This window comes from Amblyraja radiata, chromosome 17, assembly GCF_010909765.2.
Source record: "Amblyraja radiata isolate CabotCenter1 chromosome 17, sAmbRad1.1.pri, whole genome shotgun sequence".
Taxonomy (NCBI): domain Eukaryota; kingdom Metazoa; phylum Chordata; class Chondrichthyes; order Rajiformes; family Rajidae; genus Amblyraja; species Amblyraja radiata.
Genome location: NC_045972.1, coordinates 5,062,527 through 5,080,105, shown reverse-complemented (window position 1 = coordinate 5,080,105; position 17,579 = coordinate 5,062,527). Strand labels below are relative to the sequence as shown.

The window sequence follows — 17,579 nt, the reverse complement described above, 5'->3', positions numbered from 1 at the left end:
GACAACCACCCGCGGCCATGTGGCGATCGCATAGTCTCCTGTGGTCACCTAAATAATCGCGTAAGTGGGACAGGCCCATAAATCTAAAGGAAAGACAAAAATGCTGGAGAAACTCAGTGGGTGCGGCAGCATCTATGGAGCGAAGGAATAAGTGACGTTTCGGGCCGAAACCCTTCTTCAGGATATATTATTAAAAGACATTCGTAGAAAGGTGAAACTTCGTAACAATCCTGCACCACAAGATAGTGCTGAATGTCATTATTTGAGAAAGTAATCAGGTCCAAAATGTGAATCGGGCGACGCCACATGCGGCAGCCTCAACACCGTCCTTTCACCCTTTTTGTTGTTTTTAGTCTGTCTAAAAAGTATGTTTATGGAGGTTTCTTAGTCATTTTTATGTGGGGTATGGGGAGGGGGGAGGGGGAACCGTTTCCTAGTCACTACCTGGTCGAGGATGTGTCTTTTCTCCGAGTCATATCTTCGCCCCCCCCTTGCGGCTTTTCCTGCCGGAGACCGGCCAAAGCTTCAGCAGCAGCGCAGCACTGAATTACCATCGCGGAGCGGGCGATGCCTTACCGGGATTGCCGTGTTAGAGCGCCGGGGGCCTGCCGATTTTAACACCGCGGAGCTGTGGTTTACGGAGCTTCCAGCCGCGGGCGGCGCTGACTTTAACATCGCGTAGTCCTGGGATCCTTTGCCGAGGGTCGCCAGTGTTGAATCTCCGCCCAGCTCGGCCTGTGGACTTCGGGAGCCGCGGCCTCCGGTAGGAAGCGGCCGATTCGGAAATTCCAAGCCGCTGAGAGTGTTCTTCTGTTCCGACGCCAGAGTTCTATCATCCCGGCGAGGGGGCCTGAACATTGGGCCGCCGTAGCAGCGACTGCGGAGGGCACAGTGGGTCCGACCGCAGGTGAACAATGAGGAAGATGACTGAACTTTGTTGCCTTCCCTCACAGTGGGGAATGTTGATTCTGCTGTGTGGGAATGTTCATGCTCTATTGTGTATTGTGTTATTTTTATTCGCATGGCTGTATGGTAACTCAAATCTCACTGTACCAATTGGTGCATGTGACAATAAATGTCTCTTGAATTTGAACAGCAGTGCGTCTATCAGATGTGTCTTCCTATTACTACATACAGTAGGTTTCCTCGAGGTACTCCCTTAGACCCACATGTTGGTTGGTTTGTTAGCAACTGTAGGTAACCTGTAGTGCAGGTGGTATTAGCGTCGAACGTGGGGGACGGGGTTGTTGATATGAATGTAGGTATATTAGATCACAGGGAAAACCAGCAAGACAATGGGATTGCACCATGAACCAACCTCAATTCAATGGGCTGAATGGCCTCCTACTACATCACGTAGAAAAAGTGAAAATAAATATTTGTTCTATCTGCAGGCTGGATAGAAGATTTAATGTCTTTGCTTTCTCAGTTTTATGAGATGTAGGACAAACCTGTTTCTTGAGTTTAGTTTATTGTCATGTGTACCGAGGTACAGTGAAAGCTTTTTGTTGTGTGCTAACCAGCCGGCGGAAAGACTATATACAATCGAGCCATCCACAGTGTACGGATACGCGATAAAGGGAATAACATGAATAACATGATAAAGTCAGTAAAGTTCCAGCAAACCTAGTCTGAGGGTCTCTAATGAGGGTCTCCAATGAGGTAAATAGTAGTTCAGGACCACTCGCTAGTTGTTGCGAGGATGGTTCAGTTGCCAGAAAACTTGTACAGCTGCATCACGATGTGCTAACATCATTTGTATTCGGTAGCTTCTTGATGGCAAACTTACCAAACACCTTAGGTACACAAAATAGCTGGGGAAACTCAGCGGGTGCAGCAGCATCTATGGAGCGAAGGAAATAGGCGACGTTTCAGGCCGAAACCCTTCTTCAGACTGATGGGGGGTGGGAAAGAAAGAAGGAAAAGGGGAGGAGGAGGAGGAGCCCGAGGGCGGGCGGATGGGAGGGTGGGAGGAGACAGCTAGAGGCTTAAGGAAGGGGAGGAGACAGCAAGGGCTAGCCAAATTGGGAGAATTCAATGTTAATGCCATAAGGACGCAAGGTCCCCAGACGGAATATGAGGTGCTGTTCCTCCAATTTCTGCTGTTGCTCACTCTGGCAATGGAGGAGACCCAGGACAGAGAGGTCGGATTGGGAATGGGAGGGGGAGTTGAAGTGCTGAGCCACCGGGAGGTCAGGTAGGTTATTGCGGACTGAGCGGAGGTGTTCGGCGAAACGATCGCCCAACCTACGCTTGGTCTCACCGATGTAAATCAGCTGACATCTAGAGCAGCGGATGCAGTAGATGAGGTTGGAGGAGATACAGGTGAACCTTTGTCGCACCTGGAACGACTGCTTGGGACCTTGGATGGAGTCGAGGCGGGAGGTGAAGGGACAGGTGTTGCATTTCTTGCGGTTGCAACGGAAAGTGCCCGGGGAGGGGGTGGTGCGGGAGGGAAGGGAAGAATTGACGAGGGAGTTGCGGAGGGAGCGGTCTTTGCGGAAGGCAGACATGGGGGGAGATGGGAAGATGTGGCGAGTGGTGGGGTCACATTGGAGGTGGCGGAAATGGCGGAGGATTATGTGTTGTATTTGCCGGCTGGTGGGGTGAAAGGTGAGGACCAGAGGGACTCTGCCCTTGTTGCGTGTGCGGGGATGGGGAGAGAGAGCAGTGTTGCGGGGTATGGATGAGACCCTGGTGTGAGCCTCATCTATGGTGGCGGAGGGGAATCCCCGTTCCCTGAAGAACGAGGACATTTCCGATGCCCTGGTATGAAATGTCTCATCCTGGAAACAGATGCGGCGTAGGCGGAGGAATTGGGAGTAGGGGATGGAGTCTTTACAGGGGGCAGGGTGGGAAGACGTGTAGTCCAGATAGCCATGTGAGTCAGTGGGTTTGTAATGTATGTCGGTCAGGAGTCTGTCCCCTGCGATGGAGATGGTGAGGTCAAGGAATGGTAGGGACGTGTCGGAAATCGTCCAGGTGTATTGGAGTGCCGGATGGAAGTTGGTGGTGAAGTGGATGAAGTCAGTCAGTTGTGTGTAGGTGCAGGAGGTGGCACCAAAGCAGTCGTCAACGTACCAAACACCTTCTTCACCGCACAGCCCACCTGACCTGCCACTTGTAGGGAACCATGCACCTCTACTCCCAGATCTCTCTGTTCTAGTTCAGTATAGTTTATTGTCACGTGTACTGAGGTACAGCCTTCTATCCAGAGATGTTGCCTGTCCTGCTGAGTTACTCCAGCATTTTGTGTCTATCTTCTCCAGAGATGCTGCCTGTCCTGTTGAGTTACTCCAGCATTTTGTGTCTATGTTCAGCTTAAAACCAGCATCTGCAGTTCCCTACTACCCACTATGGTGGATGTTATCGGCATTGATAATGAACAATAAAGCTTTAATATACAAATATACAATTGGCAACTCTAACAACCTCAGGTAGCTCTGGCAGAATAACAAGAGCCACTATTTAAGTTCAATTTCCTGATTAATAGTTTAGTTCAGTTTAGTTCACAGTTATGTGTGCTGCTGTACAGTGCAAAACTTTTGTTGCGTGCTATCCAGTTTGCTGAAAGACAATACTTGATTACAATCGAGCCATTTCTTGGCAGCAATACAGAAGGTGTGAATAAAAATTACCAAGTAAACACTTCTATCAATATATGCTCCTGTCCAGGCCATCAACGTGGCAACCTAGTATTTAATTACCTGGAATGTTGGATGATAATATCCTGTACAATGTCATTATGGGATGCCAGAGGACTAAGGTACTTTTTTAAATTAGTAATAGCAAGAAATTTTACAAAGTCTGCTCATCATTTTGCCCAATTATTTGCAAGGCCATCCAAGTATAATTAATATGTCTCTGGTACAATGCTGATAACCTATTATCTGGTGTTTCATAAATCCCAATGGTTTGGAGTCGGATTCATTAGGTAATGTTTACCTTGCTTCCTTCCCATCCACCAAAGGTCCCATTTCTTCTGTTCCCTGTGACTCGCTGTCTCTCACAGTAACTCACTCATTGTGGGCTGCATCAGCGAGGGGAGGGAAGCTGAATACAGAGGTGTAGTCAACGACTTTGATGAGTGGTGTGGGCTGAATCACTTGCATCTCAACACCGACAAGACTAAGGAGTTAATGGTGGACTTTAGGGGGAGAGAAACATCCTTCCTCCCTGTCTTCATCAATGGTGTGGATGTACAGGTTACCAAGGTGTACAAGTACCTTGGAGTGTACCTGGACAGTAAACTGGACTGGTCCAGGAACGCTGAGGCCCTGAACAAGAAGGGACAGAGCCGCCTGTACTCCGCTCAATCAACGTCTACAGTAAGATGTTTCATCAATCGTTGGTGGCCAGTGTCATCGTCTACGCTGTCGTGTACTGGAGTAGCAGGGCGAAGGCCGCAGGCGCCAACAGAATCAACAAGCTCATCAGGAAGGCTGGCTCCATCCTGGGGTTGGAGTTGGATTCATTGGAGGTGGTCTCGGAAAGGAGGATGCTCCTCAAACTGCGGAGCACCCTGGACAATGCATCTCACCCCCTCCATGACACACTGGTCAACCTGAGGAGCACCCTCAGCAATGACTGGTCCCACCAAGGTGCCACAGAAGATCCTTTTTCCCTGCGACTATCAAACTGAACAACTCCTCCCACTAATGTAGTGGGATAGACTTACTCACCCTCCAATCTTTACACATCCCTCATCCTGGACATTTCCACTCGATAATTAATTTCATGTTTGTAAAATATTATATATGCGTTGTGCCATAACCCAACACTTAAATGTCATTGTTGTTATAATGCACACAACAATTTCAATGGCTTGTAACTATTTTTTGACAGGTGGCTGATATAAAAATTCATTCCTATAGTTATCGGGGACTGTACCTTTAAGAATCATGTATGGGCAAGTCTATTTTGGGATGACATTATGTGCTGACTATGGGTTTGTACTTTGTACTCTGTGTGACGAGATTAAGTTGTGGTCGCTATGTGATGAGATTAAGTTGTGGTCCTGTGTGATGAGATTAAGTTGTGTTCGATACCTGCGTGATGAGATTAAGTTGTGTTCGATACCTGCGTGATGAGATTAAGTTGTGGTCGATACATCCTTGTTTACTCCATTGTATAAAGGAATGAGTTTGGGCGCTGCTTCAGCAGAGAGACTCGCTCAGACGCCTGTACTCTGTGCGATCCTCTCTCATGTAGGATTCAGTTGGATCTAAATTGCTGTGACTGTCGTTTGTTGGGAAAATATTTCTAACAGTGGCAGACCAATTTCCCTCTGGGGCAAATAAAGTAGTATCGTATCGTAATGTTTTGTACTGCAGCTCCCATTGTCCATTCAAAATTATAATCTGCTCTTGCCATTCTCAAAATTCTAAATGTGTCAGATGAACCGAATCTTACTGCAATACCATATAACACCCAAATCAACACTGTAGGCCCCATAGTAGAAGCGTCCACGTCGCGGGGCTGGAGACTGGAAGTATCCTGAGATAATTCTGCCACCACCATCATCTATTGCAACAAGTGACGGCTTCCACTGATTGTCGCCGGAAGCTTGCGTCCAATTCAGGACGGCCGATGACAGCGAGGCCAACATTTGTAACAAGACGGACACGAAAAGAAGAAGATCAGCACCGTAGAACTTTCAAATACCAATATTTAAAATTCATGAGATAAAAACAAAAACATCTGGAAACAAATGGTAGTCAGTCAGCATCTGTGGAATAATAAACCAGAGTTTCAGGAAAAGCACTTGATTGACCCGAAACATTAATTTTGTGTCTCTCTCCACAGACCTGCCGAGTTCTTCCAGAATTATTGTTCTGTTTAGTTCAAAATTAACGTATCTGCTGCAATGTATTGATTTTCAGTTAAAAGTCATGAAAATATTGTAAAAGTCCAGTGAAAATATTTCTGTCACATTCATTATGATAAAACTGCTCAATATTGTAAAGGATAATTTTGAAAATTTTTGAAATACATTTTTTTCTACTAAAAGTATTTTTTCTTGAATTGTGCGTTGCTCTAAACATTTAATGCAATAAATGAATTTTCAAATGATCTGACCTTGACAAATCTGCAGGTCCTGTTGACATCCTGTGTTGTTACTCAGTTCAGTCACCTAGAAATACATAAATCCCATCAATATTTGTAGAATAATTCCTTCGGGAGCAGAGCATTAAAGATATCTGTCGTATATAACTGAACCTAATCGCTATTTTCCTTTGTAGTTTTATCTGCCTTCACTTGCACAGTTGAAATTGTGTGTTCAGGTAAATAAAGGCATGTCGGTTCAGGCAGATAAAATTGCTCAAAGAGCAAAGGCCTAAAGCATCAGGTTCTATAAATCATATCGTAAAAAATAAATCAATAACACATTTACGGAACAGTTAGTGTTCCTTATGCACTTTTGGACGGACCGCTACAGAAAACACATTGATATAAAGCACAGAAACAGCAAGACAATGGTGTTGAAAGGCCAAGGAAAGAAGAAAATCATGCCTTTCACAACATTAGGGAGTTTCAAAATACTATACCATATCTGCAGAGAAAACTTCACCACAGCGATGAGCTAAGGAGAAGATATTTTGTTTGCTCATGCTGATTGAGAGTTTGGTAGGAATACAAGAATTACCACACCATCAACACCACTTGTTTCCCTTCACCAGCAACCTTCCATGTCCTTTCCTTGAAACCGTGCCATGGAATCCTTTAAGTTCTCCTCAGAGGGCAGATTTGGACTGTATAACCTCTCAGTTTACAAATGAGAAACAGCACCAAAAAAGTGAGATGTTTCCATTACTTTCGGATTAGAGAAGGTCAAAATGAGGTTTAATAAAGATGTTATTAAGAATGATATGATGTTATTATTCAGCATGTTGTTAAGCATGATTAGATGCTATTGTTCAGTTAGACAGTTACATGAATAGGACAGGTTTGGAGGGATATGGACCAAACGCGGGCAGTGGGACTAGTGTAGCTGGGACGTGTTGGCTGATGTGGGCAAGTTGGGCCGAAGGGCCTGTTTCCACACTGTATCACTCTATGACTGACTATGAATACTCAGTATTAACAGAATGTCTAATTCCTCCATTAAGGAGTTTTCAAATAGAGATTCAACTGAAAGCAACCAGTTAAAAGTATTTGAGTTCCTTTGCCAGAAGGGTCCTTAGAGATTAGAATCAATTGCTCCAGATTCAACTGGAAAAGAGAAAACTGTTCCTTCTGAGGAAAAATTGGATACGTATTGTAACAGAAAAAGAAGCAAAGATTTGAGAAAATAACGGTACATTTTGGTTAATCCCATCAAAGAGTCACTGTCATCACAATATTCTTTGGCGTAACATCTGTTGCAAATTAAAGTGCGAATTTACAGAAATTAAAATGTTCATTAAAACAACATTGCTCAGAAAGTGATGCTATGGTTCCACTGCAGTTGTTAGGTAGAGTCTATTTTACTTCGGAGTCACGTGAGTGACTACGTGAAGAAGCCCGCCAGGACGCATGCGTGTCATATCGCTTTCACGCTTGCGAAATGACAGGCGGGGTGGAGCGTCCCCCGCAGCGTAAGTTTGAAACCGCGACCTGCAGGTAAGTGATTTACTCTGCGGTAGTTTTTGTCCCCACGCTGTTTTTACACGGGGGGAGGGGGAAGCTGGACAAAATAGTGTCCACAAGTGCTGCGAGTGAAGCTGGCTGGGGAGGATCGCGAAGTTGCGGGAGCCAGCAGCAGCTGAAGGCACAAGCCCCGTAAGGGATCAGCTGTGCCGACTTTTTGTCCCGCGCCGGCCAGAACACCACGGCCGGGCGGGAGACTATTCAGATGGGGCCGTCGACTTTTGACAAGTCGAAAATGGAGGAGGCAGGGTGGAACGACGTTCCCCCGTAGCGACAATTTAAACCTGGACCTGCAGGTAAGAGCTGCGGTCTTTTTGTGTTTTCCCATGCTGATTACAGGTGGAGAAACCAACGGGCTGCGACAAAGCTGGTGGGCTAGCAGCGGCCAGTGGCACTTGAATCACCTATAATGGGATCAGCTGTGCCCGATGTCGCCTCCACACCGGCCAGATCCACTCCGCGGCAGGGCAGTAAGGACAAAGCTGGTGAGGGAGGACCGCGGAGCAGCGGGCAGCCAGCAGCAGCCAGCGGCACTCGGATCACCGATAGTGGGATCAGCTGTGCCCGATGTCGCCTCCGCACCGGCCAGATCCACGCGGCCGGGCGGAAAGGCTAGACACAAAAACAAACAAGGTCGTGGACTCAGAGGAGTCCGACTTTGAACAAAGTCGGGCAGCCAGCGACCGAGAGCGCTGGAGCCGGATGGAGCGGTGTGTGGAGCATTTGCTCCAACGTGACAGACTCCGGGAGATGGAGTCGGGTCACTGTGGGCCCTATGATAAACCCACAGAAGTACCTCTTGAAGGGCTGCACAGTGCTTCTACCTCATCAGAGGGGAGCACTGCGGGTCAGTTCTGGGCTGACCTGGAAGAGGGGTCCGCAGAAGAAAAGACAAGTGTGCAAGGGGTGCAGGAACGAGAGAACCTACTGGACTAATAAAAAGGACTCCAAAAAAAACCCCACTACAGCCAAAGACAGCACCCATACGCACCCACCAGCAGAACTGGTGAAAGCTCGAAGGCCCGGTACTCAAAACATGAGTCTTTTTTAGGCCATGGCCCAGGCCGGCCTTCTTGGAAGATGCGGGGACCTCCAACGCCAACCAAACCGAAAATCCAGACATCAGCGCAACAACAGCAGCAAAGAACCTACAAAAAGAATTAAACCTGCCACTGGTAACTATGGAGGTAGGTGGGTCTGGTTCCCTACAAAATACAGGGAGCATGGAAGTTGGGGGGAGATTACACTATTTTCTGAATGCATGGAGCATGTGAACAACCGATACTTACATCTTAAGCAGTATCCAGGGATATACAATAGAGTTTATACACAAGTACAGCCCTCCAGTTGAACATATACCGAACCGAATGTTCGTGCTTTCTGATAAAGAAAAATCAAAAGCACAAGCTGAACTGGAGCGGCTTTACGTAAAAGGTGTAATTGAGAAAACTCAACACGAACCATTAGAATTCGTGTCCAATATATTTACCAAAAACAAAAAAAGATGGTGGTTGTTGCATCATCATAGATCTGACAAAATGGAAACCTTTGCTACTGCTAAACAATTAATTTCCAAAGGTTACTTCATGGCCAGCATCGATTTAAAAGATGCTTACTATTCAGTGCCTATACGAGGTGACCGCAGATGTTACTTAAAATTCAACTGGATGGGACAACCCTGGCAGTATAAAGCACTGCCAAATGGATTATCATCAGCCCCAGGCTGTTCACAAAATGTTGAAACCAGCCCTAGCGTTTCTACGTAAATGTAAACACATGGTCATGGCATATTTAGATGACATACTCATTGTGGGCAAAACTTTGGAATTGGCCAAACAAACTGTAACAGCCTCAAAACAGTTATTTGAAAAACTGGGATTTATTATCCATCCAGTTAAATCTAAACTAACGCCTTCCACTACTATGGACTATTTGGGGTTCACCATTGACTCAGTTCACATGTTGGTGACTCTGCCTAAGGGAGGCTTGCAATGGAGGCTTGCAATAACCTCATTGACATCAGCAAACCATCCATCAAATTGGTAGCAAAAGTAATTGGCAAAATGGTGGCTGCCTTTCCAGCCACACAATTTGGACCTCTACATTACCAAAACTTACAGAGAGCAAAAATACAAGCACTCTAAATTAATGCAGGTCACTTTGAAAGACCTATGAAACTACCAATCAAGCTAAAATGGAACTAAAATGGTGGATAGATAACATCTGGCTTTGTTCCAATCCAATCATTGTCAGTAACCCTTCCATGGTACTACAAACTGTTGCCAGTGCACTTGGGTGGGGAGCCACCTATACCATCACCAGCTGTGGAGGTAGATGGACTGCTCAGGAGGCATCATTATTACTCACACTGGGCATAAACTAACTGGAAATGTTGGGTGCATTCCATGGCCTAAAGTCATATTGTACTGGGTCATATCACCAGCATGTTAGACTACAGATAGACAATACCACCGTGGTAGCATACATTAACCACATGGGTGGAAACAAATCGACATCATGTGACAATCTGGCTAATACAATTTGGCAATGGTGTATCCAGAGAGATATTTGGATATCAGCCACTTACCTACCAGGAAGACTAAATTTAGTGGCAGACACCAGGTCACGCAAATTTAATGAAAACACCGAATGGATGTTGAATAAAAAAAGTATTTGCTGATATTACAGCAAAATATGGAACACCAGATATCGATCTATTCGCATCCAGACTTAACCACCAGTTATCAAATTATGTTTCATGGGAAACAGACCCTGGGGCAGCGGCGACAGATGCATTTTCGCTGCATTGGGGGGAAATTGTTTATTTACGCATTCCCTCCTTTCTGCCTCATCAGTCGGGTATTAAGGAAAATACAACAAGACTCTGCGTCTGGTATTTTGGTAGTACCCGATTGGCCTACTCAACCATGGTTCCCAGTGGTATTAAACATGGTATTAGAACCATGTATCACCATCCCACATAGACCAGATTTATTGCTACATCCCGTAACAAGGGATAGCCACCCATGCCATAAACATTTGAACTTATTAATTTGTAGAGTTTTAAAAACACCTGTACTACAACTGGGACTGACGGACCGAACAGTGAACATGATCTCGGCGGCCCAAAGACAGTCAACCAAAAAACAGTATCTGGTCTATATCAGGAAGTGGGCGATGCACTGCCATAAAAACAACATCACCTTCAGAGACATGAACATCCCGTCTGTTCTGGAATATCTGGCAGGCCTCCACTATGATGAGGGGCTCAGTTATAGTGCCATCAACTGCGCCAGAAGTGCCCTATCGACTTACCTATGGCAGGGGACAGAGCGTTACTCTGTTGGGACTCACCCACTGGTAACAAAACTTATGAGGGGAATTTTTAATACTAATCCCCCAAGAACCAGATACTCCCAAATATGGGATGTAAGTATTGTCCTGAAGATGCTCAGGAATTGGTCTCCAGCAACAGCTCTGTCCCTACACAGACTGACATTAAAAACAGTCATGCTAATGGCATTGGTCACTGCACAGAGGGTACAGTCACTGCATAAACTAAGACTGGACAACATGACTTCCTCAACAGAAAATATTACGTTTCATATCTATGAGTTAGTAAGCAGAACAGACAGGGATCAGCAGGCCTCAATATACAATTTAGGTCATACCCAACAGATGACCGTCTGTGTATAGTAAGACATCTGTCGTTATACATGGAGAAAACGAAAATCCTAAGAGGCAATGAGAAGGCACTTTTTGGTCAGCAACAAGCAACCACACAAAAGAGTGACGGTCCAGACCATCTCAAGATGGCTGAAACAGGTGCTAACACAGGCTGGGGTGGCTACTAATATTTTTAAATCTCATTCCACCAGGGCTGCAGCTACATCGGCAGCGATACAGTTGGATGTACCAATGGACCAAATCCTCAAGGCAGCAGGATGGTCTGGGGAAAAAACATTCCAATTATTTTACAATAAACCAGTAATGAAACCTGGAACGTTTGCAGAAACAATTTTAAGTTCTGTAAATTAATTTAAACCCATAAAAAGGGGTTATAAATTTGTGTTAATAAATTTTATGATTTCAATGTCGAATTCATGTCCAAATTATGTTAACACAATTCCTCCTACAGTCATCAAGGCAGACGTGATGCATGGACTCATTTCCACGGCATGAAATCACAGAGCTTTAAAATCTTCACGTAGTCACTCACGTGACTCCGAAGTAAAATAGTAAGATTAAACGAGAACTTACCAGTTTGAAGTTTGATCTGTATTTTATGAGGAGTTACGATGAGGGATTACGTGCCCTCCGCTCCCACCCTTGATCATATACTTAACTGGTATCTCTTCTCTAATCTTACTATGTTTAATCATTACAGTTATCTGTGATTTCACACCGCTGCTTTGAAGAATGACACGCATGCGTCGTGGCGGGCTTCTTCACGTAATCCCTCATCGTAACTCCTCCTAAAATACAGATCAAACTTCAAACTGGTAAGTTCTCGTTTAATCTTATTATTTACTTTCATTTGTGTGGTGATAACGGCTATGGGTATTGGACTCCCTTATGCAGGATAGCATGCCAGAGAGGCGCTGAGTACATGGGGATCAGGTGGAATAGCACGGATCAGCAGTTGTTAGCTTGGATGGAGGCTGTGGGCCAGGCTAGGTCATGGTTCAGTGAGGGTTTCAGCAAGCAAAGAGTGGAAGACAGAATAGGGACTGAAGTCCGATTGATGGCTGGGCCATTGGAGGAAAGGCAGGAGATTAAGGATGATGAGGCAGGGGTCTGTGCCAATGAGGATGGGGGTGTGGGGGATTTGGGTTGGGAGAGAGTTTGACACAGAGAGATTTTTGGATGGGTCTGGAATGTACATTAGACTGGTCCATTCTGGGATAGTATCTGGGAGAGGTCAGGAAATTATTTGTGTCAGGTGGTGTTGGGATGTGAGGAGAGAGGGGAAAGTTTAGTTTAGTTTAGTTTAGAGATACAACGCGGAAACAGGCCCTTCAGCCCACTGAGTGTGTGCCGACCAGCAATCCCCGCACATTAACACTCCCAAACACACACTAGGGACAATTCACATTTATACCAAGCCAATTAACCTACGTCTGAGAGTACGTAGGTTAATTGGGGTGGATACTAATATTACTACGTAGAGAGTGTGTGAGGAAACCGAAGATCTCGGAGAAAACCCAAACAGGTCATAGGGAGAACGTACAAACTCTGTACAGCCAGCCAGGATCGTACCCGGGTCTCAGGCGCTGTAAGGCAGCAACTCTACCACTGCGCCACTGTGACGTCCACTCATTTAAGGTGAGAGGGGAAAGATTTAAGAGGAATTTGAGGGGCAACTTCCTCACACATAGGGAGGTGGGTATAGAGAATGAGCTGCCACAGGGGTTCGTTGAGTCAGGTATGACAAGAACATTGAAAATACATTTGCACAGGTACATGGATAGAAAGGTTGAGACGGATATGGTCCAAGCATGGGCAGGTGGCTTTAATGTAGATGTGGCATTTTGGTCGGCATGGTTGGGCATAAGGGGCATAAGTATGACATGCCTCAATTCTAAAAGTATAGAATTTATCTTACTGGGGCCCAATGTGTTACACAGGCATTGTTGTCAAGGGAAAGTCCAATGACAACTCCTCACAGGACAGAATGTACCAATATATGTACAATGTGAACGTAACCTAGAAATGTGTTAAAACGTGCAAGCATGCCCTATGCAGGAACCAATTGAGTTCCAAAGTGACACTAAATGTCCTGAAAATTATCATTATCATTCTCCCTGGGTTTTTCTACATGGCAAATACAATTTAATGTGCACATTGCTGAAATAAACAATGTTATGCAATTCTAATGACTAAACCCTCATTTTAATTTGCGAAACTTCAAGACAAATCATATTCCACAACACCATTTGTCTATTTAGATAAGGAGGAATTTATTTAGTCAGAGGGTGGTGAATCTGTGGAATTCTTTGCCACAGAAGGCTCTGGAGGCCGTCAATAGATATTTTTAAAGTAGAGAGAGATAGATTCTTGATTAGTACGGGTGTCAGGGGTTATGGGAAGAGGGCAGAAGATTGGGGTTAGGAGGGAGAGATTGATCAGCCATGATTGAATGGCGGAGTAGACTTGATGGCCAAATTCTACTCCAATCACTTATGACCTTATGACCATTTATAAAACAGATTGTTCTACAATTCTAAACAGCTACTCCCATGTGAACTTCACCTGGACAACAGGTAAATAATCACAAATCACCTTCACCAAAAATTAGGCTTTTACTGCAAAAATGAAAATAGGCCCGAAATTTCTGCACGCTTCCCAACCCCTGTTTGTGGAGGACCAGTGAATATCTCAAATGTATCTGATAACTATGTCTTTATGCCAGTTCTTAAAGTTCCCCAGCAGTATTCTGCGTTCAATAAGGGACACAAATTTTGATTAATTGTGAACGAATGCAAAGATTGTGTAAGCAAAGGAGGAAAAATCTTCAACATTTGTCAACATACATTTGAGAAAATGTATATTTCTCACCAAGAGTTTTATTATAATGTGAGGAACTTTAAACCACCAATGAGCTTTAATCAGCCAATTAATTAATTAATTAATTAGGTGTAGTTGTAAATTTCAATTTCATATGTTCTTCAATACAGTTTTTGTTCTCTGTAAGTACACAGAATGCTAAACACTGCACCATTGGAACAGGCACTTCAGCCTTCAATGTCCATGTCAAACAAGATGCCAAATTAGACTAATTGTGATCTACAGCACTTCATTCCATGCATATCCATGTGCCTATCTGAAAGCTTCTTAAATGCTAGTATCATATCTGCCTCCACCACCAACCCTGGCAGCACTTCCCAGGCACCCACCATTCTATGGACAAAATATTTGCCACACACATCTCCTTTAAACTGTGCCCCTCTCTCCTTAAAGCTATGCTCTCTAGTGTTTGACAATTTCACCCCGGGGAAAAGGTTCTGACTGTCTCTGCCTCTCATAATTCCATCCTCTTTCCCCACAATCTTTGGCGTACCAGAGAAAACAATCCATTTCTGTCCAACCTTTCCCTGTAGCTAATACCCCTTAATCCACAAATTACAGAGACGTGTAGGTTGCAAGTTAATTGGCTTCTGTAAATTGTCCCTAGTGTGTAAGTTGGACCAGTGTGCCATTAGTCAGTGTAGAGTTGGTGGGCCAAAGTCTGAAGAAGGGTCTCGACCCAAAATGCCATCTTTTCCTTTTCTCCAGAGATGCTGTCTGACCCGCTGAGTTACTCCAGCTGCTTGTGTCTATCTTTCATGGGCCGAAGGGCCTGTTTCCACACTGTCTCTCTAAACTAAACTAAACGAAATAACTGCAAACAAAACCAAATGTAACGTTGTAGGTGCTGAGTGCACATTGGGCTGAGATCTCAGTATCAGCCCAAACTGAAACTTGGGCCTAATATGTGTAATCCAAATTGGACAATAACAAGAATGCACTGGGTATGGCATCATTTCAGTTCACTCCGATATAAATCAAAACAAGCTGTCAAGCTTTTAAGATAAACATTTCAATCTAAATTGTGCCTGTGGAAATATTATGTAATTCGTTACTTTGCTGAAAAAAAGGCATTATTAAAACAGAGGGATCAAAACAGTTTGCTCATTTTTAGCAATTGAGGTTGTGCGTTGGAATGTGTGATTCATGAGGTGGAGAAACAGGGATGGGATTGCTTGGGTTATATACTCATGGGCGATGGTTTTCTCAATGAGAAAACTGATACCAATGTGTTGTTGCATAGTAGCTTGCCTGTTTATTCCGTTCCATTGGGTTACTTTATCTCTTGTCCCTCTTGATCGCAGGAACGAGTGGGTTAACATATGATGAGCGTTTGACGGTACTGGGGCTGTACTCGCTGGAGTTTAGAAGAATGAAGGGGGAACTCATTGAAATGCTCCGAATAGTAAAAGGCTTGGATGGAGTGGATGTGGAGAGGATATTTCCACTAGTGGAACAGTCTAGGACCAGAGGTCATAGCCTTAGAATTGAAGGATGTTCCTTTGGGAAGGAGATGAGGCGGAATTTCTTTAGTCAAAGGGTGATGAATCTGTGGAATTCATTGCCACAGAAGTCTGTGGAGGCCAAAGGTACACAAAAATGCTGGAGAAACTCAGCGGGTGCAGCAGCATCTATGGAGCGAAGGAAATAGGCGACGTATCGGGCCGAAACCCTTCTTCAGACCAAAGATCTTAGAGCGGAGCAAGATGGGCTACTCCTGCGAAATACTGCGAAATAATGTGGAGGCCAAGTCAATTGATGCTTTAAAGCAGGGATAGATAGATTCTTGATTAGTACGGGTGTTAGGGCTTGTGGGGAGAAGGCAGGAGAATGGGGTTAGGAGGGAGAGATAAGATCAGCCATAATTGAATGGCGGAGTAGACTTAATGGGCTGAATGGCCTGATTCTGCTCCTATCACTTATGAATATGAATTAGAAAAGTCAAGAGCAATATTTTACTTTTCTTTGCATACATCTCACTGCTTCTTGCTGCACATTCTGAGAAATCTATCTGCGTTGCTTGTTATCATTAGTATTAATCACAGAAGGACACTGCCTTGTAGGATCAATGCCAAACAGACCACATAAAAATTGTTAGGATTCAGCCCCTGGGCTCAGTTTTATAGCTTTGCACCTGGCTCAGACAACTATTAAACAGTCATTGCCAGATATTTCATAAGAGCACTTGGCTTCAACTGAACAGCACAATATATAGGCAACTAAAGTAGAGAAAGGATTATAAGAAGAAAACACATTGCATACATTTATGTCATGATCTCTTTCTGCATTAACCTTTATGCAGTTTGCATGCAGTCAGCATTAATAAATTGATTGGGCTGTAATATACCGTCGTTATTATAATTATTCAGTCGAATTTACAGCACATTATTTATCAAATTAAAAACTGCTAATATATTAGATTTGAATCTTGTCAGCCTTGCACTACAAGGAAAATGCATCAATCTTTCTGATGAAGCTTTAAAGACTCAGCTAGATGTATCACAGTGCCTGGAGTCACCTGCCAGCTCTCCAGTAATCACTTAATGCGCAGAGCTATTCCCACCTACAAGGTTGTTGGCAAATCACACTGGCTACTATCATTCAGGAGGCAAAGCCTAGAGGACAGCTCTAAGAACATCCCTAACAAACATAGACACAAAATGCTGGAGTAACTCAGCGGGACTGGCAGCATCTCTGGAGAGAAGGGATGGGTGATAGGCAATAGACAATAGACAATAGGTGCAGGAGTAGGCCATTTGCCCCTTTGAGCCAGCACCGTCATTCAATGTGATCATGGCTGGTCATCCCCAATCAGTACCCTGTTCCTGCCTACTCCCCATATCCCCTGACTCTGCTATTTTTAAGAGCCCTATCTAGCTCTCTCTTGAAAGCATCCAGAGAACCAGCCTCCACCGCCCTCTGAAGCAGAGAATTCCACAGATGTTCCGGTCCAGCCTGGGTTTCAGGCTGAAGAAGGGTCTCGACCCGGAAAGCCACCCATCTCTCTCCAGAGATGCTGCCTGTTACGCTGAGTTACTCCAGCATTTTGTGTCTCTCTTCGGTGTAAACCAGCATCTGCAGTTCCTTTTTGTACATCCCTATCAAAATTTGCCAGAAGGCTAAGCTAACATATAGATACAAGTATAAGGAATACTGTAAAAAAGATCTAAAAAATCAAGGATTAGCTTTATATAATATATAATATACATAACTATTACATATTTCAATTTACAGATACTTAAAACTATTATGATTGAACTAAATAATTTTAAGAAATTACAATGAAATGTTTTACTTAGTTTCTAATTCAGAGCGTTAGTTTCTCCTCTGAAATAACTGAGGTCTCCAATCGTACAATATGTAGGAACTGGTAAAGACATAGA

The 17,579-nt window shown here is 44.3% G+C and overlaps 1 protein-coding gene across 2 annotated transcripts in view; it reads right to left on the bottom strand.

The window, feature by feature from the left end:
- Positions 1-17,579, bottom strand: part of znf469 (zinc finger protein 469) — a 484,255-nt gene that overhangs the window by 70,764 nt on the left and 395,912 nt on the right. For both annotated transcript variants that reach the window (XM_033035649.1, XM_033035650.1), the window contains one exon: positions 6,079-6,133. The gene's annotated coding sequence lies outside the window, so the exon portion shown is untranslated. The remainder of the gene's footprint in view (positions 1-6,078; positions 6,134-17,579) is intronic.